This window comes from Macaca fascicularis, chromosome X (assembly GCF_037993035.2).
Source record: "Macaca fascicularis isolate 582-1 chromosome X, T2T-MFA8v1.1".
NCBI classification, from domain to species: Eukaryota; Metazoa; Chordata; class Mammalia; order Primates; family Cercopithecidae; genus Macaca; species Macaca fascicularis.
In genome coordinates, this window is record NC_088395.1 from 47,021,463 (window position 1) to 47,047,098 (window position 25,636).

A 25,636-nucleotide genomic window follows, 5' to 3' on the forward strand; every position below is an offset into this window, starting at 1 on the left:
CGAGAGCGCGGGCGCCCGGCGGGTCGGCGAACTTTCCCTCCCGCTGGCGGCATTGTTCGAACTGCGGGTCCGTGGCCGCCGAGCGTCGGGCGGTCCCGGGGTGGGAAAATCGTGAGGGCTTTGCTAGTCTTTCGGAGAAATTTTCCCACCGCTGGGCACGGCAAAGTTAACTTTTCTCCAGCTTTCGAGTTCGTTTCATTCCCTCCGCCCCGAGGGCCGTAGTTTGTTTTTGTTTTGTTTTCTTTTTTGGTTTTTTGTTTGTTTAGTTTTTTTAAATAGCCTTCAATCTTTTTCTCCCGCTTTTCAGAGCAGAGCCAGTGCTTCGGTGGAGTCTAGCTTTAAATTGCACAGAGCAGCCTTCGTTTGTTATTTGTGAGGAGTGGGTGGCGGGATCTGGAGTGAGTGACCACAATGGTGGTATGTGGAGGCATGTTTCAAAGTTTTTATCGCTGTGCAGCCCTGGGACATATGTAGCTGCTAGGGATTTGGCAAGAAACTTGTTTGGCCGCTTCTCCGACTTTGAGTTGCAAGGAAATCCATGGCCTCAGATGTGCGCGAGTTGTTTTGTGTGTGTGTGTGTGCCGTGAGGTGCGTTTATCTCTGAAGCTGAGGATGAGATTCCCCCCTCCCGCCCTCTGATTGTGTAAGAAGTCAGAAACCGTGTTGAAGGTGATTCCAGTGGTGGCCTGGAGGGAAAGGCGACCTCATTCCCTGTGTTCAGTCTGATAAAGTGAACTGCTGCTCTCTAAATTTGGGAAGTAATGAAAAATAATTTAGGTAAAAACTGGTTGCACAACGTCTTTGCTTAGTTTAAGCAACCCGCAATCCACTTTCCTAGACCAGTTCTCCTCTTAAATACTTTCCCTTTGGCCACTTCTTGTCAGCCTAGGTCTGGGAGGGGGAAAGAGTAGGGCTGAGAGAAGAGTCGGTCTGAACAAAGCATTGTGTTTTTATTTAGTTTAATACTTCCAAAACATCTGTAGACAATGGGAATGTGGGTCCCGGCCTTCGTACCCTTTGAGTAGTGTGGTTCTTATGCTTTTGTAACATCATGGGATTACTCTTCGGATAAGTGAAAATAGATTTTTTTTTCTTTTTTGTTTAACCTAGAAGTATTCTACCTCCATATCATTTTCTCTTTCATTTAAAGTGAGCTCTGAGCTTAAATACTTGAACTGTAAAAGGATAATACCCTCTCTTCAAGGATTACCTGAGATCTTTGAGAAGTGTTTCAGTGCCCAGCGTGTATTCAACTCTCAATCGATGTTAGCCACCATCATTGCCACCTTTTCTCCAGTTGTGCTCTTCTTTACGCTTTTGTTTGCTAGAGAATAGCTTTTAACCCAATATTGTTGCCTTGCATTTTCTGTCCAGTCAATTCTGGAGTACTCAGGGGTGCAAGGCTGGCTCTAGAATTCACACTTTCTCTCTCCCCCCTTCTCTGAGTCATGTTGCTTGCCCTCAGCAATGCGATGTGAATCTGGTCACAGGTAGAAAAAAGTAGAGAAAGGCTTCCCACTCCTCCCTGAAGTGTTGTGACCCACCTTCAGGCCCGTAGGGGAGATTCCCAGGGGCAGGACAGGTGATGGTGTAGGGCTGGCATCATAGCTAAGAAGTATGGATTGGTGAAAGTTAAAGAGGAAAGGGTGTTGAAGACTTGTAGGTTTTGTATGGTTCTCTCCTTTAATAATGCTTGTCTTTTCCCTCTCCTGTGTTCCACCAACCATAACAACCCATTTTTTTCCCCTAACCTACACAAAGCTGTATCTTCTTTCTGCCCACTGCTTTGAGGTCAGTTTGGAACTAGGCAAGTATTTTGGAGGAGGTGGGGGAGGTAGGAGGCATCAGGTGTTGATGAAGACATGGCGTTAGAGAGCTCTTACAAGCCTTGATCAGAGTTGTAGAGAGCCAGTCCAAAAATGAAGTTGAACGTTATCATGGGACATAATGCACCTATCTCCTTGTTGAGCTTACACAAAATAGGAGCTGAGAAGACAGAGGTAATATGCTGTCTTACATTAAGAAAATCTCTCATTGAGGTATAATTTACTATGATCTTGACTTGCCCCACAATATAGGTGAGAAGTGAGTGTTAGGTGACACCTGTCTGGCACTCTCCTAACGTGGGGACACTTTAATGGCTCACAAGTTTCTGTTGTTCCAGTTACATTGGCTGGGAAAGCTGAAGCATTCTGGTTTGCATGGTGGGGAGGATCTAGGATGAATGGATAGAAGTGATAAAAGGATAAATGGTTACTAGCAAGTAAGTGATCATTACAGACCAAATAACTACCACTTTGAGTTTTGTTTTCTGGAATCTTTGTGACTCCCCCATGGTTATTTTTGCCTTGTTCCTGTAGGTTTTTTCATGGACAATAGCAGCAAAGTTCTTACCATTAGAACTGCCTCTGTGCTTTTCTTGGGAGAAAGTAAGAGAAAAAGGGTCTTGGGAAAAACTTGCCTGATTTCATAGCTAGGCTTGTGAAAAGGAAGGTGATAACTCAGAAGGCAACCAACTGAATAAAGGACCTAGTGTGGGAAAATAGTACTGGGGCTTTGACCAATAGGAGACACCTATGAGTTCATCAGTACTTTTCAAGCAGCAAATAATTTAATCTTTGCCACAACCCAGGAACCATGGCTGTGCCCTGCTACCCAAGGAGCTCCTTTTCACTTGGTATTGGCTGCTGGGCAAGGAAACCCGAGCCTAGAATGTGTTTTTTGTTTGTTTGTTTGTTTGTCTGTTTGTTTTTTTGAGACACATGACAAGAAAATATGACACCAGCATGGCCAATACACTAGACTTTGTGTGTTGAAATCTTCTGGGACACATTCTTCTTTAGATTTTAAAAACTTATTTTGATAATTACAAAATGTTACAAGAATAGTTCAAAGAACTCACTATATTCTCAATTATTAACAGTTTACTCTCATTTGCTTTATCACTTGCTCTTTTTGTTTCTCTTTCCAAACCATTTGTTAGTAATCACTGAGATTTATTATTTGTTCTTTCTTTCAAGCCATTTGTTAGTCATCACTGAGAGATTGGTACTTATCAAGGGCATCCTGTCCTGAACAGTGGCTTAGTTGCAGCCACTGGGTATAGCAGAACAGTGTTGGTGAGGCAGGGTCCCAGAGGTAGAGCAAAGTCTACCTACAGCTATGAAGCACAGTTTGTAAACTCTGTAGAATCTCTAGGGCTAGATATAGAAATCATTATCAATTGTAAAAGTGGTTAAGATAAACCCCACTTTTCTCACCATTCTTGTCAAGTTTGTTCTTAACTATGCCAAACTTTAATATTGTTAATGAAAATTCACTCCACTCCCCAACTTTGTAACAATAATATATTCTCCAAGATTTTCATTTAATTCATTCAGCAAACATGTATTGAATACCTTCTGTTTGCTAGGGGTATAAGAGGTGAAAGATAATCATCCCCTTTACAGCTCAACTTCGAGTGGAAAGGAATTAAGTCATCTTCTCACAGTCAGGGGAAAGAGTGCTCTGCTGAAGGGGTTCACAGGGAGTGATGGGAGCACCATCCTGGTTAAGGATCTGAGGAGTAGATCTCTGGAGTCATTTGGGATGGATGTAACTATGAAGATCTATCTTCTCCGAGGCCTGCTCTTAGATGACAAGGTTCGTGAGTTAGGGAAGCCTTTGGTGTCATATACCCAGCACAGGCTGTGAGGTCAGGCCAACTTGGATTCAAATCTTAGCTTTACCACTTGCTCTTGGCCAGTTACTTAACTTCTCTGTGCCTCAATTTCTTTGTCAAACCATATCTCTGATGGTGGTAGTGAGAATTAATCAATGCTTTGTAAACATTCATTTCATCTTACTCTACAAAAATGCAATATATGGGGAAATTGCCTGAAAAGTAATAGGTATTAAGGTGGGATCCAAGCTGGGGAGGGGGTGTGTTTCTATTTTTTTCAACAAATAAGTATCTAATTGCACTAAGAGCTATGATGGACATTATCATATAGGATAATAACAATAACAGCAGCAATTATTTCTTAAACATTTCCTGTGTGCCGAGTACTGTGCTAAGTGCTTAACTAACAGAGGATCTCTCTCTCTGAGGTGTGAGACTCAGAAAGGTGAAGCAAAGGTAACTTGCCCAAGGTCACGCAGCAAGTATAAGGTAGAATGTCCCTGTGAGGGAGACCAGCATGGTGCCCTGAGCCTTGAGAATGAGCAGGAATAAGCAAGGTAAAAGTTAGAGAGAAGGGATTGCCAGGCAGGGGTAGCAGCAGGTGTTGTGAGGGCACTGAGGTGGGAGAGAGATATGGAAAGGATCCACAGAGGTTTGGCTAGGAACTGGGGTAAGAGAGATGAGGTGGGCAGGGAAAGATTGACAGGGCCTTACAGGACCTCATTAAGGAGCTTGTGTTTTATTCCAAGTACAATGGGAGGTGTTTCTCACTCTCTCTCTCTCTCTTTCTCTCTCTCTCTCTCTCTCTCTCTCTCTCTCTGGAGGTCTCTCTCTCTCTAATTGGAGGTCTCTCTCTCTCTCTCTCATATCCAGAGAAGCATATAGCGAGGCCTAAACAAAAATGGTTTAAGAAAGTCATTTCCCCTTCAATGTCCCACCTTGCAATCCAATAGAGGCAATGTCCCCAGACCAAATGTGTAGGTCTTAAACAGTTTTTATTGACTGCCATTAACATGGCTAAAAAGAGTTTCTATGATGCTGGAAGAAGTTGGTCCTTCAGAATGCTTCTAGAAGGAGGTTTAATTAGGCTCATATAGCTGATGCTTTTTAGGCTGCATTAAGGGAGCTCTTTCAGCTCTCACTGATCCCTGTCACATGGGGAAAAAGTAGAATTGAGAGAAAACGTAATTCCTGGAAACCTGAGTTGTTGTTCAGTGTTAGAAATGGAACTGTCGAGTATAAGACTTTGGTTTAAATATATCATGATAAAGATACTTCAGTGACTAAATGGAAATTTTTTTTATGTTTTTTGTTTTTTGCATGTGTGTGCCATCTGTGATGGCAGACAGCACATTTGTTAGAATCTGGGAAGACTTAAGTATTTTTTCAATACTTATATATTTATTTATTCTCATCCAGGTACTGGAAGTTTTTCTGTTTGAAACTATTTCTTATCTACAGAGTAAACCTCACAGGAGGAAAACCAGTGTTCTGTTTCCCTTCCCATAAGTACTAGGCCACAAACATATTTACTTTTAAGTAGCCTGTGTCAATTAGCTTTTTGGGGGAGGGTGGTTAGCTGGTGGCTAGATGATCTGGGATAGCCTTACTCACACATCTGTTGGTTGGCAGGCTGGTTGGTCTAGGAGGCCCTAAGCTGGGATGGTTCATCTCCACTCTATGTGGTCTGCCCTCCTGCTGGCTAGTCTGGACTTACTAACCTGGTAGTCTTGAAGTCACAGAGTAGCCACTGAGAGCAAGCACCAGTACACAAGCACTTTTCAAATGTTTGCTGTGTCACATTTGCTATTGTCCCATAAGCTAAAGCATGGAAGTGCTTCTGTGGCCAAGCCCAGAGTCATTGTGGGAGGTGACCATTCAAAGGTGTGGATACAGGGAGATGTGAAAAAATTGGGGGCCATTACTTCAATAATTCATAATAATTAGCAGTGAATGTAAGCTCTTAACCTTTGATAAATCTTATTAAACACCCATTTCTGAATGTAGTGTATTCTAGAGACTAAATAATGTGATTGTGCCATTGGTAACACCTCTTCCACCGAGTGTGGAATGGAGTGATGGTTTTTCTAGGAAGAAGCCGACGGGAGACAGTGTGGTTTTGGACATAGATATTCTTGTGAGTGGCTTAACTGCTTTCTGATCTTGCATGGCTATTATTCAAAGGAGTCCCTAGATTTTCTCAACCTTCCATTCAAGCATTATCACGAAAACCCTAGTGTATTAGACTCTGCTAGGTTTTGTGGTCAAGCAAAAAGACTGTTACTTGGGAACCATGACCACTTAAGAGATGAAAGAAACATTTGCAGTCTTTCCTTGGAACCTTTATGTGATTTATAATTTGTACCTAAGAGAGGAAATCCTTATTTGAGCATTGGTAATAAGGGCAAGGGATTCTCTGTAGATGTGTTTTAATTGGGCAAGATTTAAAAATCTTCCTGTGGTTGCAGTGAAAAATCCAGCATTGCACTGTGAAGTGAGTGGCCAGGAATTACCAATTTGGGGCATCAGCCTTTGACCTTTGCTTGTGAAGATCTCAGAAGTAACACTTTCCACATAACTGAAATAGGCTTTACAACAGCTTGTAGCCTGAAATATATTACATGAAAATGCAACTGGACCCTAGGAAGTATGTGTGGGAAACTATACAAGGCTCATTTTGCGTGTCTTAAGAGATGTACATTCCTCCAGAAAATTGCCTGGTGATAGAATCTTAGCTTTTCTTCTTTCCTCCTAGGATAAAAATTAAAAATTAAAAATCTCTGACATTTTAAAAGTCAGTGACTTGAAAGAGCAGTCAGAATTTATAAACACACACATCATTAGATCCTGCAAACACTTCCAGGAATGTATTCAACAAATATTTGCATATTAATTGGAGTATTGCTTGTAGTAGCAAAAGATTGATAATATCCTAAGGGTCAATCAAGAATATTGAAGACACTGATAGTTTTGGAGCATGCATGACCAAGCAGGTAGAGGGTGAGAGGGAGACGTTTCAGTACATAAACTTTTATGTATGTGTTTTGAATTTTAAGCAATGTGAATATATTTTCTTATTTTAAAAGTTAAATACGTTTTTTTAAAGAGATGATATATAGTGATGTGAACTTCCATAGACTTCTGTCCAAGTTGACCTGATCAGAGCTATTCCTGTTCAAAAAAAATCTAGCCACTTTTTCCCCCTAGAAATGCCTCACAATAGTGTACTTCTGAATTTTAAACTATAATTCTGCCTTTTCCAGAATGTCACATGAGTGGAATCATACAATATATAGCCTTTTTTAATTCTTGCTTTTAGTGGATTCATCCATACTATGTGAATGAATAACCTGTTCCTTTTCATTACTGAATGCTATTCTATTGTATGGATATACCACAGTTTGTTCATTCCCCTGTTGAAGGACAACTTGGTTGTTACCAGTTTCTTGGTAGTTATGAATAGAGCTGTGGTAAACATTAGTGTACAGATAGATCTCTGTGTGGACATAAGTTTGCGGTTTATTGGGGTAAATACGTAGGAATGGGATTAGTGGATTTTTCTTTGACAGAAGTTACCAAACTATGTTCCAAAGTGGTTCTACCGTTTTATATTCTCTCCTGCCATGAATGTGAAGTATGTATTGAGGTTCATATTCCACATATGGATGTCTAGTTGTCCCAGCACCACTTGTTGAAAAGACTATCCTTTCTCCATTGAATTGCCTTTGCATATGTATCAAAAATCAGTTGGCTATGCTTCTTTGGATCTATTTCTGGGCTCTCTGTTGCATTGATCAATGTAGCTATCATTTCTCCATTAACACACAGTCTTGATTATTATAGCTTTATAATAAGCCTAGAAATCAGATAATATGAGTACTCTGGCTTTTTACAATTTTTCTCTCAGGGTATGCTTAAGTTAATTTTTAAAAAAATTTTTATAGAAACGGTCTCACTGTATTGGCCAGGCTGGTCTCAAACTCCTGGTCTTAAGCAGTCCTCCCACCTTGGCCTCCCAAAGTGCTGAGATTACAGGCATGAGCCACTACCTCTGGCCTTTTTTGCTTTTTAAGAGACAGGGTCTTGCTCTATTACCTAGGCTAGAGTGCAGTGGCCCCATCATAGCTCACTGCAGCCTTGAACTCCTGGGCTCAAGTGATCCTCCTGTCTCAGCCTCTTGAGTAGATGGGGCTATGGGCACATGCCACTATGCCCGGCTATTTTAAAATATTTTTTGTGCAGAGATAAGGTCTTGCTATGTTTCCCGGGCTGGTCTTGAACTCCTGCCTCAAGTGATCCTCCTGCTTTGGCCTCCCAAAATGGTGTAATTATAGGTGTGAGCCGCCACACCTGGCCTGGCTTTTTTCTTTTTCAGAATTGTGGTGGTGAGAGAGGACATCCTTAACTTGTTCCAATCTTGGAAAGCATTCCGTCTCTCACCATCAAGTATGATGTTGTAGGATTTTTTTTAAAAAATATACTGTGTTGTGCAGAAAAGAGTTAACATAGCAGGCCTGAGGCTGCTATCTTTAGAAGGCCAATGTGCACGATTGGCCCTTAGCTGGTGTTTGGGAAATTGGCTTTTCAAATGTTTAATAAGACTGTATTCTACCTTCATTTATTCCTTTTCCAATGCTCTTAATTTCTTTATGGTAATCCAGGTTTCCTACCTTGATCACAGTCTTTCTGCTTAAAGAATTCCCTTTAACCTATCTTTTGAGGGCAGATCTGCTGGCAGTAAATTCTCTGTTTTTGGTTGTTTGAGAAAGTTTTCATTTTTCTTCACTTTTGAAAGGACACTTTCGTGGGTTGACAGGTTTTTTTCCTCTTTCAACATAGTACTCCACCATTGCCTGGCTTACATAGTTTCTGAGAAGAAGGCTGCTGTAATTCTTTTTTTTTTTTTTTTTTTTTAATACCTTAAGTTCTGGGATACATGCACAGAACGTGCAAGTCTGCCACGTAGGTATACACGTGCCATGGTGGCCCGCTGCACCCATCAACCCATTACCCACTTCAGGCACCTCTCCCAATTCTATCCCTCCCCCAGTCGCACACCCCCCCGACAGATCCCAGTGTGTGATGCTCCCCTCCCTGCGTCCATATGTTCCCATTGTTCAACTCTCCCACCCAAGAGTGAGAACATGTGGTGTTTGGCTGTCTGTTCCCACGTTAGTTTGAGGCTGCTGTAATTCTTATCCTTGTTCCTCCATAGTTAATGTGTCATTTTTCCTCTGACTACTTTGAAGGTTTTCTTTTTGTCTTTGGTTTTCAGCAGCTTCAATATGATATGCCTAACTGTGGCTTTTAAAATTTTTTTCATTTTTATCCTGCTTTGTGTTCTCTGAACTTTATTATATCTATGGTTTGTTGTCTGTCACTAATTTTGGAAAGTTCTCAGCCATTATTTCTTCAAATAATTCTTCTATCCTGTTCTTTTTTTTTTCTCTCTCTCTCTCTTTCTGGGATTCCAATTACAAGTGTATTATATTGTTTGTTATTACCCTACAGTTCTTGAATGCTCTTCAATATTTTCATTAATTTGTCTCTTTTTAATTTTTATTGACTGATCAATAAGCTTGGTCTTCAAGCTCACTGATTCTTTCCTTGGCTGTGTCAAGTCCACTGTTGAGCCCATTGTTTTTCTTGCTGTTTTTTTTTTTTTTTTTAATTTCTAGCATTTCCCTTTGATTCATTCTTACAGTTTCTATCTCTTTGCTGAAATTATCTGTCTGGTCTTGCATATTGTCTTTTTTATGTTAGAGTCTTTAAGATATTAATCATAGTTCTTTTAAGTTTTGTTTCTGATAATCTCAACATCTGCATTTACTGAGTCTGGATTTAATAATTCCTTTGTCACTTGGAGTGTTTTCTTGCCTTTTGTTACGCCTCCCAAATATGCCAAAAGCTGAACATGGGCAGTGCTTAGGTTAATATTTGATATGTTTGGAGAAGAACATATTTATGGGGATTTGTGTTAATCTGGTCAGGAGTTGGCCTGTGTTTTTTTGTTTTTGTATTTTTGCTTTTGAGACAGAGTCTCGCTCTGTCACCCAGGCTGGAGTGCAGTGGCATGATCATACCTCACTGCAGCCTTGACCTCCTGGGCTCAAGCGATCCTCCCATCTCAGGCTCCTAAGTAGTTGGGACTATAGGTGTGCTCCACCATGTCCAGCTAATTTTTAAGATCTTTTGTAGAGATGGGGTTTCACCATGTTGTCCAGACTGGGTCTGGATCTCCTGGGTTCAAGTGCCTTGACCTCTCAAAGTGCTGGGATTACAAGTGTGAGCCACCGTGCCCAGCAAGAGTTGACCTGTTTGATATCGGATTGGTTTTGTTTTGCTGTGGGTACCAGAGATTTCTTTTCTTTTCTCTCTCTCTCTCTTTTTTTTCCTTTTCTCTTTTTTTTTTTTTTGTTTTTTTTGTTTTTTTTTTTTTGTTTTTTGAGACAGGGTCTTGCTCTGTCACCCAAGCTGGAGTACAGTGACGCGATCATGGCTCACTGCAGCCTCAACCTCTCAACCTTCTGGGCTCAAGCAGTCCTCCAGCCTCAGCCTCCTGAGTATCTGGGACCACAGTGCGTGCTACCATGCCCAGCTAATTTTTAAATTTTTTTTTTTTTTTTTTTTTTGTAGGGATGAAGTTTCCCTATGTTGCCCAGTGTGGTCTTGAATTTCTAGGTTCAAGCGATCCTCCTGCCTTGGCCTCCCAGAGTGCTGAGATTACAGGCATGAGCCACTGTGCTCCACCAGGCACCAGAGATTTCTGATTTCTCTAGTGATACATTCATTTTGACTCTTGCTTTGCTTTGGGTTTTTACTCTGTGCTGCTTCCCAAGAGCTATCTTTAACAGCTCTCCCAGTTGTATTCTATTGTTCTTAACCATGGAGCTGGTTTGCCAGGTTGTAATTAGTAGGGGAGGAGGGAGTTCTCTGATGATCTGATTAAACATTACTGAGACAGGTACTAGAGCCTGGGTCTTGAGTGTGTCCTTGGCAAGATTTCCTTTTCCTCCTCCTGGACTGAAGCTTCTTTTTCTTTTTCCCATGTTCCTTTATCCTAGCTGCAGTGGGTATCCACCAGTGTTCCCCAGCCATGGGTTTCATGTCCTTCCCCCTGAAGACTAAGCCTTTTTATTCTGTACTGGGGATAAAGGAATCTGGGTAGGTTTCACAGTGGGTGCTATTTTCCTCAGCCAGCACCATGGTGGGCGCTTTCTCTGAGATTTTTCCCTGATCTTCCCTGTGAGAGCCTGGTGGAATTCCTGTAGGAAAAGCTTGTAAGAGTGTAGCAACCTCTTACAAGCTTCACACTCTGATGCCAGCTCATACTCTGGTCTCCAGTAATTTGTCAGAACTTCTAGTTTGGTCTTCCTACAAGTTTATATGCTCGGATCCTGTGTCTCCCTGCGGGTATGTGTCTTTCCATATATTGAGATTGTGGGATACTGGTTTGTCCTAGGACCTCAGTTCTGTCATATGTCAAAGAAAAGTAATTGCTTTTCAGTTTGTCTAGCATTTTTCTTGTTGTGAGAATGGAGATGATAGCATCCTAGTGCTTTATATCCAAGCTGAAACCTGAAAGTTTTAATCTGTATAAATGTCTAATGCAGTGCATGGTACATAGAAACTCAGTACAGGTTAGTTTTCCTTTATTTTTATTTTTCTTACTCTCTTGAATTTTATGGTTTTATGGCTAGGGAGCCAGGAATAATTGATTCTAGTTTGGTTTCTCCCTGTTTTAGGCTTAAAAAGCCTCTATCCCACTTAAACATTATATGTTTGTCTTGCTCTCTTCCAAAATTCAATGTATGCCTGTAGTTTTTTAATATGTCATTAGCACTCAGTAATTTGCATCACTCAAAATTAGAGCATGATTTTTTCTATTTAGATTATAGATTTTGTTAGTGACCATGTTTTTGTCATTTTTGTTCTCCACATTGCCAGGTGCCGTTCGCTTCTGCAGACATTTGTTGAGTGCCCACTGTGCTATGAGTGAGGCGCTAGGTATTGAGTAGAATACAAACCTGACTTGGTAAGTGGAATAACCAAGGGGTCCCCAAGGGCAGTGGAAACCCCATGGAGGGAAGGATATTGCAACTTGTACAATATCTCCATTTCAATCTAGAAGGGTTTAATTCTTTTAAGAACTCTATTTTTATACTAATGATACATGAATGCATCCTAGCAAAAAAACTGAAAAATTGTAGAAAGAGCCACGGTTGTCCTTGACATCCTCATCCTATCACATTCTCCTTCCCAGGGTTAATTTTGATTACTATTTCTGTTTTACTATACAAATTGCTATGTGAAATATCATGCCATCTAATAACTTAGTAAAATACTTTTATTTTTAAGGGAATAAGCTCTCAAATTTATTTAACTTTTAAGGAATGCTTATTTAAAGAGATGACTATTATCATTCAGTGGGGATGTGTGGCATGATAATGGTTCTTTGTTTTACTTTATAGTATAGCTATTTTAATTTTTAAATCCTATTGTTAGTGGTCAGTGGAAATGTTGTAGTAAATGGGAAGCACAGAAATTAGTAGTAACTAAAAAGATGACCTATTGGCCGGGCGCGGTGGCTCAGGCCTGTAATTCCAGCACTTTGGGAGGCCGAGGCAGGTGGATCGCAAGGTCAGGAGATTGAGACTATCCTGGCTAACACGGTGAAACCCCATCTCTACTAAAAATACAAAAATAATTAGCCGGGTGTGGTGGCGGGTGCCTGTAGTCCCAGCTACTTGGGAGGCTGAGGCAGGAGAATGGTGTGAACACGGGAGGCAGAGCTTGCAGTGAGCCGAGATCGCTCCACTGCACTCCAGCCTGGGCGACAGAGCAAGACTCTTGTCTCCAAAAAAAAAAAAAAAAAATGACCTATTGACTTTTTTTTTTTTTTTGAGAGTCAGTGTCTTACTCCATCACCCAGGCTGGAGTGCACTGGCGGTATCATAGCTAACTGCAGCCTCAAACTTCTGGGCTCAAGTAATCTTCCCACCTCAGCTTCCTGAGTAGCTAGGACTACAGGTGTACACCACCACGCCCAGCTAATTTTATTTCTTTTTTTTTTTTTTTAAGAGATGGGACCTTACTGTGTTGCCCAGGCTGGTCTTGAACTCCTGGGCTCAAGTGATCCTCCTGCCTCAGCTTCCCAAAGTGCTGGGATTATAGGCCTGAGGCACTGCACCTGTCCTATTGACTTAAAAAAATTATACAGTAGGATGGACTTTGGGGTTATTTATGGTTCTGTGGATTTTTTTGTTTTTGTTTTTGTTTTTGAAACGGAGTCTTGCTCTGTCGCCCAGGCTGGAGTGCAGTGGCGTGATCTCGGCTCACTGCAAGCTCTGCCTCCTGGGTTCATGCCATTCTCCTACCTCAGCCTCCCAAGTAGCTGGGACTACAGGCACCTGCCACCACACCCAGCTAATTTTTTGTATTTTTTAGTAGAGACGGGGTTTCACTGTGTTAACCAGGATGGTCTCGATCTCCTGACCTCGTGATCCACCCGCCTCGGCCTCCCAAAGTGCTGGGATTACAGGCGTGAGCCACCGCGCCTGGTCAATTTTTTTTTTTTTTTTTTTTTTTTTTTGAGACAGGGTGTCGCTTTGTTGCCCAAGCTGGAGTGTCACAGTGTTGCTTACTGTAGCCTTGAACTCCTGGGCTCAAGCAGTCCTCCTACCTTAGCCTCCTGAGTAGCTAGGTCTACAGGCAGGCATCACCACACCCAGCTAATTTTCTAGTTTTTTTTTTTAGAGACGAGGTCTCACTATATTGCCCAGGCTAGTCTTGAAACTGGGCTCAAGTGATCCTCCCAAAGTGCTGGCATTACAAGCATGAGCCACCACGCCTGACCCAGTTCTGTGGACTTTTAACACATATATAGATCAGTGCAACCACCACCACAATCACGGTGCAGAACAGTTCTATTACCCCAAAAAATTCCTTTATGCTGACTCTTTAGTCATACTCTGTTTCCATCCTAAACTCTGGCAGCCACTGATCTGTGTTCTATCACTACAGTTTTGTTATTTTGAGAATATCACATAAATGGAGTCAAACTGTAATCTTTTGAATCTCATTTTCCTCTCTCAGGGTAATGCTTTTGAGATTCATCCAAGTTGTGTATATCAATGGTTTGTTCCTTTTTATTGCTGAGTCGTATTCCATTGTCCAAATATACCACAGCTTGTTTAATTATTCACCATTGAAGGGCATTTTAGTTGTTTCCAGTTTCTGGTGATTGAGTAGAGCCACTATAAAAATTCATGTACATGTGTTTGTGGGCATATAAGTTTGCATTTCTCTGGGATAAATACCTGGGAGTATGATTGCTAGAACTGTACTACCATTCATGGTAAAACTAGTTAGCTAGAGTTTGAATGCTAGAATGGATAGAGCAGCAGAGACCCAAGTTTGAATCCTACTTTTTCTTTTTACTAGCTGTGCAGCCTTGAGTCAGTTTAACCTCTTTGTGCCTCACTTTCCTCATTTGTAAAATGAAGTTAATAACCACTGGTATTGTTGTGTGGAATAAATGACATTAAGGATAAAATGCTGAGCAATGTATGATATACTGAATATATTATTATCTCATGTTTAATAGAACCTTTTTTGTGAGAAACATTCATCTTTGATGAATTAAAACGGATAAATTAAGTAATCTGTAATTGTGGTGTGTTTGGTAGGCAAGCCTTCAAAATATGCTGTCTCTGGGGAAAATTTCAGAAGTCCTCAGTGGCAAAAAAGTTTAGGAACATAGATGTATGAGAGTCTTGTATAACGTCCAAAGGTTGGACCAGATGCCCAGGTTTGGTGGTTTGACTTGCCCTCTCAACATCGAAGAATCATATTCACCAAAAATTGAATACATTGCTATATTTCATGTAAGAAGCTGAAAAAAGTAGCTCAGGATCAGTGAACACTTATTGAGTGCTTGCTATATACTAAGTCTTAAGCTAGACACTCTTCAGTTGCATAAACCTGAGTACTTCCCCACAAAATAGATAATTTGTATAACCACCAAACCTTGTTTTTATACTTTTTTAAAGAAAGCTACCTGTTGAGGACGCTGACAAGGCCTGATTTCTTGGAGCTCCCATGATGTTAGCCATCTATGATTTCTCAATTTTTATCTTAAAACACATCTTTTTACAGGAGCTCTTTTTTTTTGAGACAGGGTCTCACTTTGTTGCCCATGCTGGAGTGCAGTGGCACAATCTTGGCTCACTGGAACCTCCACCTTCTGGGCTCAAACGATCCTCCTACCTCTGCCTCCCAAGTAGACGAGACTACAGGCACACACCACCATGCCCAGCTAATTTTTGTATTTTTTTGTAGAGATGGGGTTTCACCATATTCCCCAGGCTGGTCTCAAACTCCTGAGCTCAGGAGATCCACCTGCCTTGGCCTCAGAAAGTGCTGGGATTACAGGCGGGAGCCACCACACCTGGCTTAATCTCCCCAGTTTTGAGGAACACATTGAGGTCGGAATTACAGAAATACTCAGCAGGTCTTGCCCTAGAGCACTATACCATTAGAAAATGCAGTGGAGAGCCTTTCTTGCATAACTGCCACATAGTATGGTCTGGCTCAGTCTGAGCAGGCACCAAAGGCAGAGAGGATATGTTTTCCCCTGGAGAATTTTCCCCTATCCTATGAGGTATGCACAGAATACTACCCATTCACCCACCAGGCAGTGAATGAAATTCAGCATTTGTAATAAGGAACCTAAATGTTCTTTTATTGTCTGTTCATCGTTTTGTAATATTTTCACATGGTACAGTCCATCAACTGTGACAGTTCTTTACCTGGGATTTCAGGAGAACTGGGTGAAACAAGAAGTCTTGAGCTCACAATCTTAGAGATGTCATCTCTGGACTGTTTCTGCACTGCCTTCCCTCCCCCGTACCATCAACAGTCCAACACTCATGTTTACCTGGAACCTTTCCTCACAGCTGGGACATCCTTCCCTCTTTGCCCTGCCAATCCTGCCTTGGCCAATTCTTCCAAATTCCTGTAAATTCTATCTCAGCGAGAGATTTTCCACTACCCTCAATTCTACTCTTTTGGATGCCATCCCTTACTACATATTTCCTCATTAAGTCCTGTCTTTTCTTTTTTTTTTTTTTTTTTTTTTTGAGACGGAGTCTTGCTCTGTCGCCCAGCCCAGGCTGGAGTGCAGTGGCGCGATCTCGGCTCACTGCAAGCTCCGCCTCCCGGGTTCACGCCATTCTCCTGCCTCAGCCTCCCGAGTAGCTGGGACTACAGGCGCCCACAACCGCGCCCGGCTAATTTTTTGTAATTTTTAGTAGAGACGGGGTTTCACCGTGGTCTCGATCTCCTGACCTTGTGATCCGCCCGCCTCGGCCTCCCAAAGTGCTGGGATTACAGGCATGAGCCACCGCGCCCGGCCAAGTCCTGTCTTTTCTATTCACTTTGGCAACTAATGCCATACTTTCTTACTCTGTGACCTATTTGTATACGTGTGACTTGCAGGTATACAGCTAGACAGAGTGATAGAAAACCCTCAGGTTCTCTGCATCTTATCTCCCACAAATACCTGAAGGGGACTTACTGCCTCCTATACAATTAACAAACCAAACATCAATTGTCATTCTGTGTAAAAAAAAAAAAAAAAATTACATGTAGCGTGTTCTTATTTGTGTTTTTTGTTTTTTCTTAAAGACAGGATTTCACTCTGTCACCGAGGCTGGAGTGCAGTGGTGCTATCATAGATAGCTCACTGTAACCTTGAACTCCTGGGCTCAAGCAATTGTTCTACCTTAGCCTCCTAAGTAGCTAGGACTACAGGTGCACACCACCATGCATAGCTAATTAAATGGTGGGTTTTGTTTTGTTTTGTTTTTTGTAGAGACAGGGTCTTACTATATTGTGCAGGCTGGTTTTAAATTCCTGGCCTCAAGTGATTCTCCTGCCTCAGCCTCCCAAAGTGCTGAGATTACAAGTGTGAGCCATCCTGCCCGGCTGCATGTAGCATGATCTAATGGCCATATGCTTCCTGTGGAAAACAATAGTTTGGAAAAGAAATATACATTTTGCAGATTGTCAAAACTGCTGCTTTGCCATGCTACCATTGTGAAAAGTGTGGCTATACAGTCTGCCTGGGTAAAGTATGGCTTCAGAGTATAGACTGCAGACAGCTTTTCGCTGGCTTCATTTTGGTTTCTAGCCTTCCTCATGATTCCTTGCCCCTACTTACAATATTAAAACCAGGAATGTTGTCTTTTCAAATATAGACAAAACTTTGACTATAAACAGCTGTATCCTACTTGTCTCACATGAAACTTATGCAGGAGAGGTGTTTGTGTATCTGTGTGTGATGAGCCTAAATTTAGCTCTCTCTAGAATAACTAACATAAATCCAGAAGAAACTTTTTTTTCTTTCTTTAGTTGGTAGTATGGATTAGAAAAGTTAAGATGCAAGAAGAAGCTTTTTTAGACTTCTAAATAAACTTACCTGAAAGAGCTCCAATTATGCCCCTTAGCCTCTTAAGGATAATCCATATAGACACTTGCCTTTAGGGTAACTGTCTCTAGACTTCCTTCTTCCCATAATCTCTGTGCCACCATATTCCAAGTCTGACTCAACTTCCTTCTGTACTGCTGTCCATAAAGATGCAGACTCAAAAGGCGGCTTCACTATACCCTTGTTTCCCACCCACACCACTAGGCTCCCACTGACCTCTGGCTGTGCGCTGCACGGTAAGTAGTGTGTGTACTCCCTAGAACCTGATATTCAGGGTCCCCCATACCCAATCATAATCTTTCCCATTACCCTTGACTCCTCTCAAATACTTTTCTGTAGCCACTCTATCCAAGCATATATTCACTGGAGTCTAAACATACCATGAGTCATTCTGACCGTCTGCCTCTGCCTGGAGTGTTCTCCACGTTGCTCTGGGTTTGTTCCATCCTGTGTGTTCTTCCGGACCCAGTGAAAAGCTCATCTTTTCACTACAGTGGTTTCTTCCACCTCTGAAGCCCCACAGGACTAAATGTGTTCAACACTCATTTACCCAGATGGGATAGTGTGGTAGAATACTTAATGGCTACAATGTCCTTTCGTCTCTGTGTGTACACGTAGAGTGTGAGTTTGCAGATCCTCCCAACAAGGGGTGGAGTCTGTTTCTCTACTCCTTGAATCTGGGCTATCCTTGTGACTTGCTTTGGTCAGTAAAACATGACACAGGTAACTCCAAATGACTTATGAGCCTAGGTCTCAAGAAGTCTTGTAGCTTCCTTCTTACTCTCCATTCTGAGGCAGTCATGTGAGGAAGCCCCAGCTAACCTGCTGGAGGAAGGGAGATGGTGTGGAGAGGGAGAGAGAGATCCAGTCGTCAACCAGCCGTCAGATATGTGAGTGAAGCCATCTTAGAACATTCAGCCCCAGTTACATTGGCAGATGACTGTCACCATATGAGGGACCACAGAAAAGACCAGCAGAACAACCACCTAGCTGATTCTAGCCCAAATTGCTAATCCACAGAATTGTGAGCTAATAAAATGGTTATTATTTTAAGCTACTAAGTTTTGGGGTGAATTACATAGCAATAAATAACTGAAAGGGCAGGGTTTGTACTGCTATATCCCCAGGGCTTAGAGGGCATGACCCAAGGCAGGTTTTCAGTAAAAGACTGTTGTGGATTACTGTCATTGTGGTGTCACTCCTCTCTTTGCTTAATAGACAACCAAACTTCCCAGTCCTCTTGGCTCTCACAAAAATTCAAAGCTTGACTTCAACGCATTCTTCCAGAATAGGACCTTGTAGTTCTTCTTTGCTCCACTGCGCCAGCATCCATCCTTTTGCCCCCATCACAGCCCTATGACAGACAGTTCATTACACCCCACCTCAGCTCTATGTTGCATCCCTCCTACTTACCCTCATTCTCTAACCCTGTGAAGTCAATCCACTGACCACCTCAGTGCCATAAAGCTCTTCTCAACTTCCCAGCCCTCCATCCATACCCTGAACCCTCACTACCTGAATCACATGTGCTTATAGTTAGGAGGAACCTTAGAAATTGAGACAGCCCCTTCTAGTTATGAATGAGGAAAGGAAGGCACAGGTAAGAAATAATAATAAATGGCTTATTCAAAGTCACATGATGGCAATGTCAAGACTAGAGCCCGCATCTCACACAGATGATTACCTAGTGGATTGCCTGTGTTTTCTTGCATCTCGTGCTTGGTTCATGTGTAAAACCGTGCCTTTAATGATTAAACTGGGGGAATTCTTTGGAGGCAGGCATAATACCTTTTTCTTATGCCTTTTCTCATTCCCTGGCATATCTCCACTTAAAGACTAACCAGTGACTACTAGACACATCAGTAGTCAGTAAATACCTGTTGATTAATTGACATTTTAAAAACAATTATGCATGGAACTTTTTAATATATTGTTTGTGATAGTAATTACAATAGTATACTTTTGTCAGAACTTTAACTGAACATTAAAAAGGATAAATTACAGTGTATGTAAATTTTTTTCTTTCTTTCTTTCTTTTTTTTTTTTTTTTTGGAGACAGAGTCTCACTCTTGTTGCCCAGGCTAGAATGCAATGGTGCGATCTCAGCTCACTGCAACCTCCGCCTCCTGGGTTCAAGCGATTCTCCTGCCTCAGCCTCCTGAGTAGCTGGGATTACAGGTGTCTGCCACCCATGCCCAGCTAATTTTTTGTATTTTTAGTAGAGACGGGGTTTCACTATGTTGGCCAGGCTGGTCTTGAACTCCTGACCTCAGGTGATCCACCTGCCTCGGCCTCCCAAAATGCTGGGATTACAGGCATGAACCACCACGCCCAGCCTATATAAATTTTTTAAATTAAAGATTTTGTCATCAAAGCAATTATGCTGAAGAAATCCATTTATTTAATAAATGTGGCTCAATATATAGGTAACATGTTACTATGTGAAAAGAAGTTTGGCCCTTTGAAAATAAACTTGCATATAATAGGCACTCAATGTTAGTTTCTTTCTTCCTTGTATACCAGTGCTTCATGATCACCTGTCAAGACTGCTAAATAAAGCATTCTTGTACTAGAAGATAGCTGGATCTAATCTGACTTCTAAGATTCTATGATTTGTTTAAAAGGTAAATAAATGACTGTCTTGAAATGCCTGTGTAAAGTAAAAATACATAAGCACTACAACACTGTTCTAAAAGGTGGCCCCCTAGTACCTTAATTTTACTTGCAAAGGCTTAGTTACAAAATAAACCATTAGCCCTCTGTTAATAGAAATTACTTAAGACTTAAAGCAAAAGAATGTCTGAATATCCTTTCAGTGTCATACTGGAGCATTGGCTGACGGGCCTACCCAATAATTATTTAGTTCTCTAGGGGATTGCGTCTTAGTTTGGCTCACTGTTCACTAATGATTAGAGTTGAGACCTTTTCAAGCAGCATGTTAACTTATAGATTTTTTCCTGGGAGAGATGTAAAATTTTCTGTTTGGTAGAAGAAATTATCGTAAAGACTACAGATGAACTTTCCTATAGGGCATAACCACTTTTCTGTCTAATTTAGCAATTTTATTCGAGCATTCTTTCAAGGCCTATATATACCAAGTCTCTCAAATATTCTTTGAATAAGCTTTAAATCCTGTTAGTTCCCTAATAAGTTAAATGTCTTTGACATGTGTTCAGTCTACATTTGTATGAGTCATGTTTTTAATTTTGAAAATTATATTTCAACACCCAAACATTCTACAACATTGCCTGTGGGTCATGACCCATCCTGTACAGAGTCCCTGAAACCCATTACTGACTGTTGGTTTTGATGCTGTACCAGCACCTTGAAATACCTTTGTGATCATGCTAGTACCTGAAGAGGTCTTCACAGGAATAATTTTGGATACCTCTGCAGGTACTCAAGAACACTGCAGAAAGACTTTCTGGGACTTCTCTCACAAAATGGGAAACTAATGTTCCTTCCTATCATGTTACTGTTCTAAGCTGAGAGGATGACATTAAGAGCCTTTGTTTTAGGAGATCCATGGCAAGCAGACTCACACACAGGGTCTTTCTTGTTAAACACTATTTCTATAATCTGCCTTTCCTAGTAATTGCCATAAAATAACTATATCGTAGCAATAAAAATTGATAAACTATCAGCTGACTCAAAAATCTAATAGTTTTGGCAAGATACACTATAGCTCATGTATATCCTTTTTTTCTCTAACAGATTTTAATACTTTTCATACTACTGAACAGCATAATCAAATCAACAAATTCAGCTAATGGCCATTTTGTTATGGACACTGTGCTTGGCCCTGCACATCCCCATGTTCCCGCTCCCCTTTGTCAAAAAGTAGCTCCACTGGTTCTTAATGTCAATCACTGATTTGCAGTTGTCCAGAATAAAAATGGAGAGCAGAGCCCAAACGGAGGGTTGCAGTCTGCCTTGTCATTACCCAAAGAACTAAAAATGGAGTCATGCAAAAGAGTGGAACTCCTTCACATTAACAAAAGCTTAGTTATGTACAGTACAAGACCACTGAATATTAAATACACACAAATTTGAAATGTGCGGAGAACCAAGAAGAACAGGTTAAAACATGGTTCACTAATTCTGGTATTTATAAGTATTCTGAGTCAGCTTGACAACTTTATTGAAAGAAGCATGAAACATCTTACAATAAAAATTCAAACTGAGAAGTAATCCAGGTATAATTCCCATTCATACAAAAGGATCAAAGTGCCAACTTCGTGTGCAGTATAGGGAATCCTCTGCAGAGGAAGTCTGAACCAAATTTTAAAATACCAGGGAGGGTGAAGTGGAGTGGATTGAGAACAGGAGTGGAAGAAAAAATTTCAACCCATTTTTCCTGGTGATTATTTAAAAACAAAAAATCCACTATTTAATGTTTCACAATAAAGTGTTTCAGAAAAAATAATTAGCTTGGCCAGCTTCTGCCCCAGGATGTAGAAAGCTGGAAGCAGCGTTGTTCCCATCCTTAAAAAAAAAAAGTGCTGGGCTAATTTCAAATTCATGACTTTTGTCAAACCCATCAGAGAGAAGTATTTTGCCCAAGTATTTGTTCAGAGAAGTATTTGTTCAAATATTTTGCTTATTTAAGTTGGGTTGTTTCTTACTGTTGTTTTTGAGGTTTTTTCCCTAATAGTCTGGGTAAAAATCCTTTGGTTATTTGATTTATCAGCAAATATTTTCTGTATGTAGCTTGGCTTTTCATTGTCCTTTTTTTTGTTGTTTTTTTGAGATGGAGTCTGGCTCTGTCGCCCAGGCTGAAGTGCAGTGGCCGGATCTCAGCTCACTGCAAGCTCCGCCTCCCAGGTTTACGCCATTCTCCTGCCTCAGCCTCCCGAGTAGCTGGGACTACAGGCGCCCGCCACCTCGCCTGGCTAGTTTTTTTGTATTTTTTAGTAGAGACGGGGTTTCACCGTGTTCGCCAGGATGGTCTCGATCTCCTGACCTCGTGATCTGCCCGTCTCAGCCTCCCAAAGTGCTGGGATTACAGGCTTGAGCCACCGCGCCCGGCCATGGCTTTTCATTGTCTTAATGGTGTCATTCACTAAGCAAGATTTTCATTTTGTTTTTTTTAAGATGGAGTCTCGGCTCTGTCACCCAAGCTGGAGTGCAGTGGCTCAATCTTGGCTCACTGCAACCTCTGCCTCCCAGATTCAAGCGATTCTCATGCCTCAGCCTCCCGAGTAGCTGGGACTACAGGCGCACACCACTATGCCTGGATTAATTTTTTTTTATTTTGTATTTTTAGTAGATGTGGGGTTTTACCATGTTGGCCAGGCTGGTCTCAAACTCCTGATCTCAAGCGATCCACCTGCCTCAGCCTCCCAAAGTGCTGAGATTACAGGCCTGAGCCACCATGCCTGGCCTTCTTCTATGTTTATAAGAAAAACTTGCTTATAAAAGTTTTATAATTTTACATTTATGTCTATTTTGAGTTGATCTTTGTAAGTGGAGTGAGGTTTAGGTGAAGGTCTATTTTTGTGTATATGGATGTCTTTAATTTACTTTTGCATCTTTGTTGAAAATCAGTTGCCTATATTTATGTGGGTCAGTTTCTGGTCTCTCTTTTTGTTCTGTTGGTCTATTCTCAGAGTCTCACTCTGGCTCCCAGGTGGGAGTGCACAGTGGTGTGATCTCAGCACACTGCAACCTCCACCTCCCGGGTTCAAGCCATTCTCATGCCTCAGCCCTCCCGAGTAGCTGGGATTACAGGTGCCCATCACCATGCCGGCTAATTTTTGTATTTTTAGTAGATACAGGATTTCGCCATTTTGGCCAGGCTGGTCTCAAACTCCTGACCTCAAGTGATTCACCTGCTTCGACCTCCCAAAGTGCTGGGATTACAGGCATGAGCCACCGTGCCCAGCTTGTTGGTCTGTTTTTAATCACTTTGCCAATACCACTGTCTTGATTACTACAGCTTTATAGTAAGTTTTAAATTCAATTATTATGATTCCTCCAATTTTATTCTTCTTTTTAAAAAGTGTTTTTAGCTATTCTAGTTCTTTTGCTGTTCTTTATAATTTTAGAAGCCGCTTGTCTCTATCTACAAAAAAAATGGGCTGTGGACTCTTACCAGTCTGTGGCCTGTTAGGAACCAGGCTGCACAGTAGGAGGTGAACAGTGGGCAAGCAAACATTACTGCCTGAGCTCCACCTCCTATCAGATCAGTAGTTGCATTAGATTCTCATAGGAGCACAAACCCTATTGTGAACCGCTAATGTGAGGGATCTAGGTTGCACACTCCTTATGAGAATCTAATACCTGATGATCTGAGATGGAACAGACAGTTTCATCTGGAAAATCATCCTCCCTTCCCCCGTCTGTGGAAAATTGAAACCTGTCCCTGGTGCCAAAAAGGTTGGGGACTGCTTCCTTATTGTACAGGCTGATACTTCCAGTATGATGTTGATTAGAAGTCGTGAGAAAGGGCATCTTTTTCTTGTTTCAACTTTAAGTCTCACTTTTTTTTTTTTTTTTTTGAGACAAGGTTTCTCTCTGTCACCCAGGCTGGAGTGCAGTGGTGTGAACACAGCTCACTGCAGTCTTGATCTCCTGGGCTAAAGCCTTGACCTCCTGAGATTACAGGCATGAGCCACCACACCTGGCTGATTTTTCTTTTTTTAGACTTAACGTGGTTGAGTGTGTGTGTGTGTGTGTGTGGGTATATGTATTTTTTTTTTTTTTTTTTTTTTGAGATGGAGTCTCACTCTGTCACCCAGGCTGGAGTGCAGTGGCACGATCTTGGCTCACTGCAACCTCTGCTTCCTGGGTTCAAGCAATTCTCCTCCCTCAGCCTCCTGAGTAACTGGGACAGACGCATGCTACCATACCCAGCTAATTTTTGTATTTTTAGTAGAGGCGGGGTTTCGCCATGTTGGCCAAGCTGGTCTTGAACTCCTGATCTCAGGTGATCCGCCCACCTCAGCCTCCCAAGAATACATTGACTTTTGAACACTGAACCCAACCTGCCTTATATTCCTAGGATAAACCCCACTTGGTTGAGGGGTATTATTATTTTTACATATTGCTGTTAGATTTGCTAATATTTTGTTGGAGGTGTTTGTTTCTATGTTCATGAGGCATATTGGTCTGTAGTTTTCTCTTTTTGTACATATTGTCTATGTTTGGTATCAAGGCTTCATAAAATTAGTTGGGAAAGCTTCCCTCCTTTCCCGTATTCTGGAAGAGATCTTGTAGATTTTTTTTTTTTTTTAATGTTTGTCGGAATTTGCCAGTAAAACCATCTGGGTCTGGGCATTTCTTTTTTAAAAGGTTTTAAACTTTGAATTCAGTTTCCTTAGTAGTTATGGGAGTATTCCGGTTATTTATTTCATTTTCAATGAGTTTTAGTAGTTTGTTATTTACAGGGGATTGTTCCATTTCATTTAAGTTGTCTGTGTGTAGACTTGTTCATAGTGTCCATTTATTATCCTTTTAATATCTGCAGGACCTGTAGTGATATCCCCTCTTTCATTCTTGATATTAGTAATTTGAGTGTTCTTTTTTGCTTTTCAGTTGTGCTAGAGGTTTATCAAATTTGTTGATCTTTCCAAAGAGCCAACTTTTGGCTTCATTGATTTTTCTCTGTTTTTTTTTTTTTTTTTTAATCTGTTTAGTCCTTTATCTTGACTATTTCCTAATCATCTTGCTTTGGATTTATTTTGCTCTTCTTTTTATAGTTCCCTAAGGTAGAAGTGTAGATTGTTTTTTTGAGACCTTTTTTCCTCCTAAAAGAGAATTTAATCCTATAAATTTCTCTCTAAGCACTGTTTCAACTGTAGTCCACAAAATGGGTTGTACTTTTGTTTTTTGTTTTTTTTTTTTTTTTTTGAGTTCAAAATATTTTCTAATTTATCTTGAAAGTTTCTCTTTGATTCATGGATTATTTAAATATATGCTGTCTAATATCCAAGTGTTTGGAGATTTCCTCTTGTTGTCGATTCTTATTTTAATTCCTTTATGGTCAGGGAACATGCTCTTTATGATTTCCATATTTTATATTTTGGAAGGTTTGTTTTATGATCTAGGATATGGTCTATCTTGTTGAAAGAACACGTATTCTGCTATTTTGGGGTGAAGTGTTCTGTACATGTCAGGTAACGACGGTTGATGATGGTGTTCAGTTCTTGTATATTTTTGCTGATTTTCTGTCTACTAGTTCTGTATATTAATTAGAGTGTTTAAACCTCCATGTGATTGGATTTTTCTATTATTTTAGATCTTAGAATTTTTGCTTCACATATTTTGAAACACTATTGTAAGTGTTTACACATTCAGGATTGTTAAGTCTTTTGGGTATGTTAACCCTTTTAACATTATGTCATGTCCCTCTGCATCCCTCTTATATCTTGGTAATTTTCTTTGCTCTAAATTACTCCTTTTGGCCAGGCGTGGTGGCTCACGCTTGTAATCCCAGCACTTTGGGAGGCCGAGGCGGGCGGATCACCTGAGGTCAGGAGTTTGAG

At 41.0% G+C, this 25,636-nt stretch overlaps 1 protein-coding gene across 4 annotated transcripts in view; it reads left to right on the plus strand.

Annotated features, from left to right (window-relative positions):
• JADE3 (jade family PHD finger 3) overlaps positions 1-25,636 on the plus strand; it is a 154,058-nt gene that overhangs the window by 1,076 nt on the left and 127,346 nt on the right. For 2 of the 4 annotated variants that reach the window (XM_065538569.1, XM_005593390.5), the window contains exon 2: positions 11,609-11,696. The exons of the other annotated variants lie outside the window; for them this stretch is intronic. The gene's annotated coding sequence lies outside the window, so the exon portion shown is untranslated. The remainder of the gene's footprint in view (positions 1-11,608; positions 11,697-25,636) is intronic. 4 annotated transcript variants of the gene reach the window in all.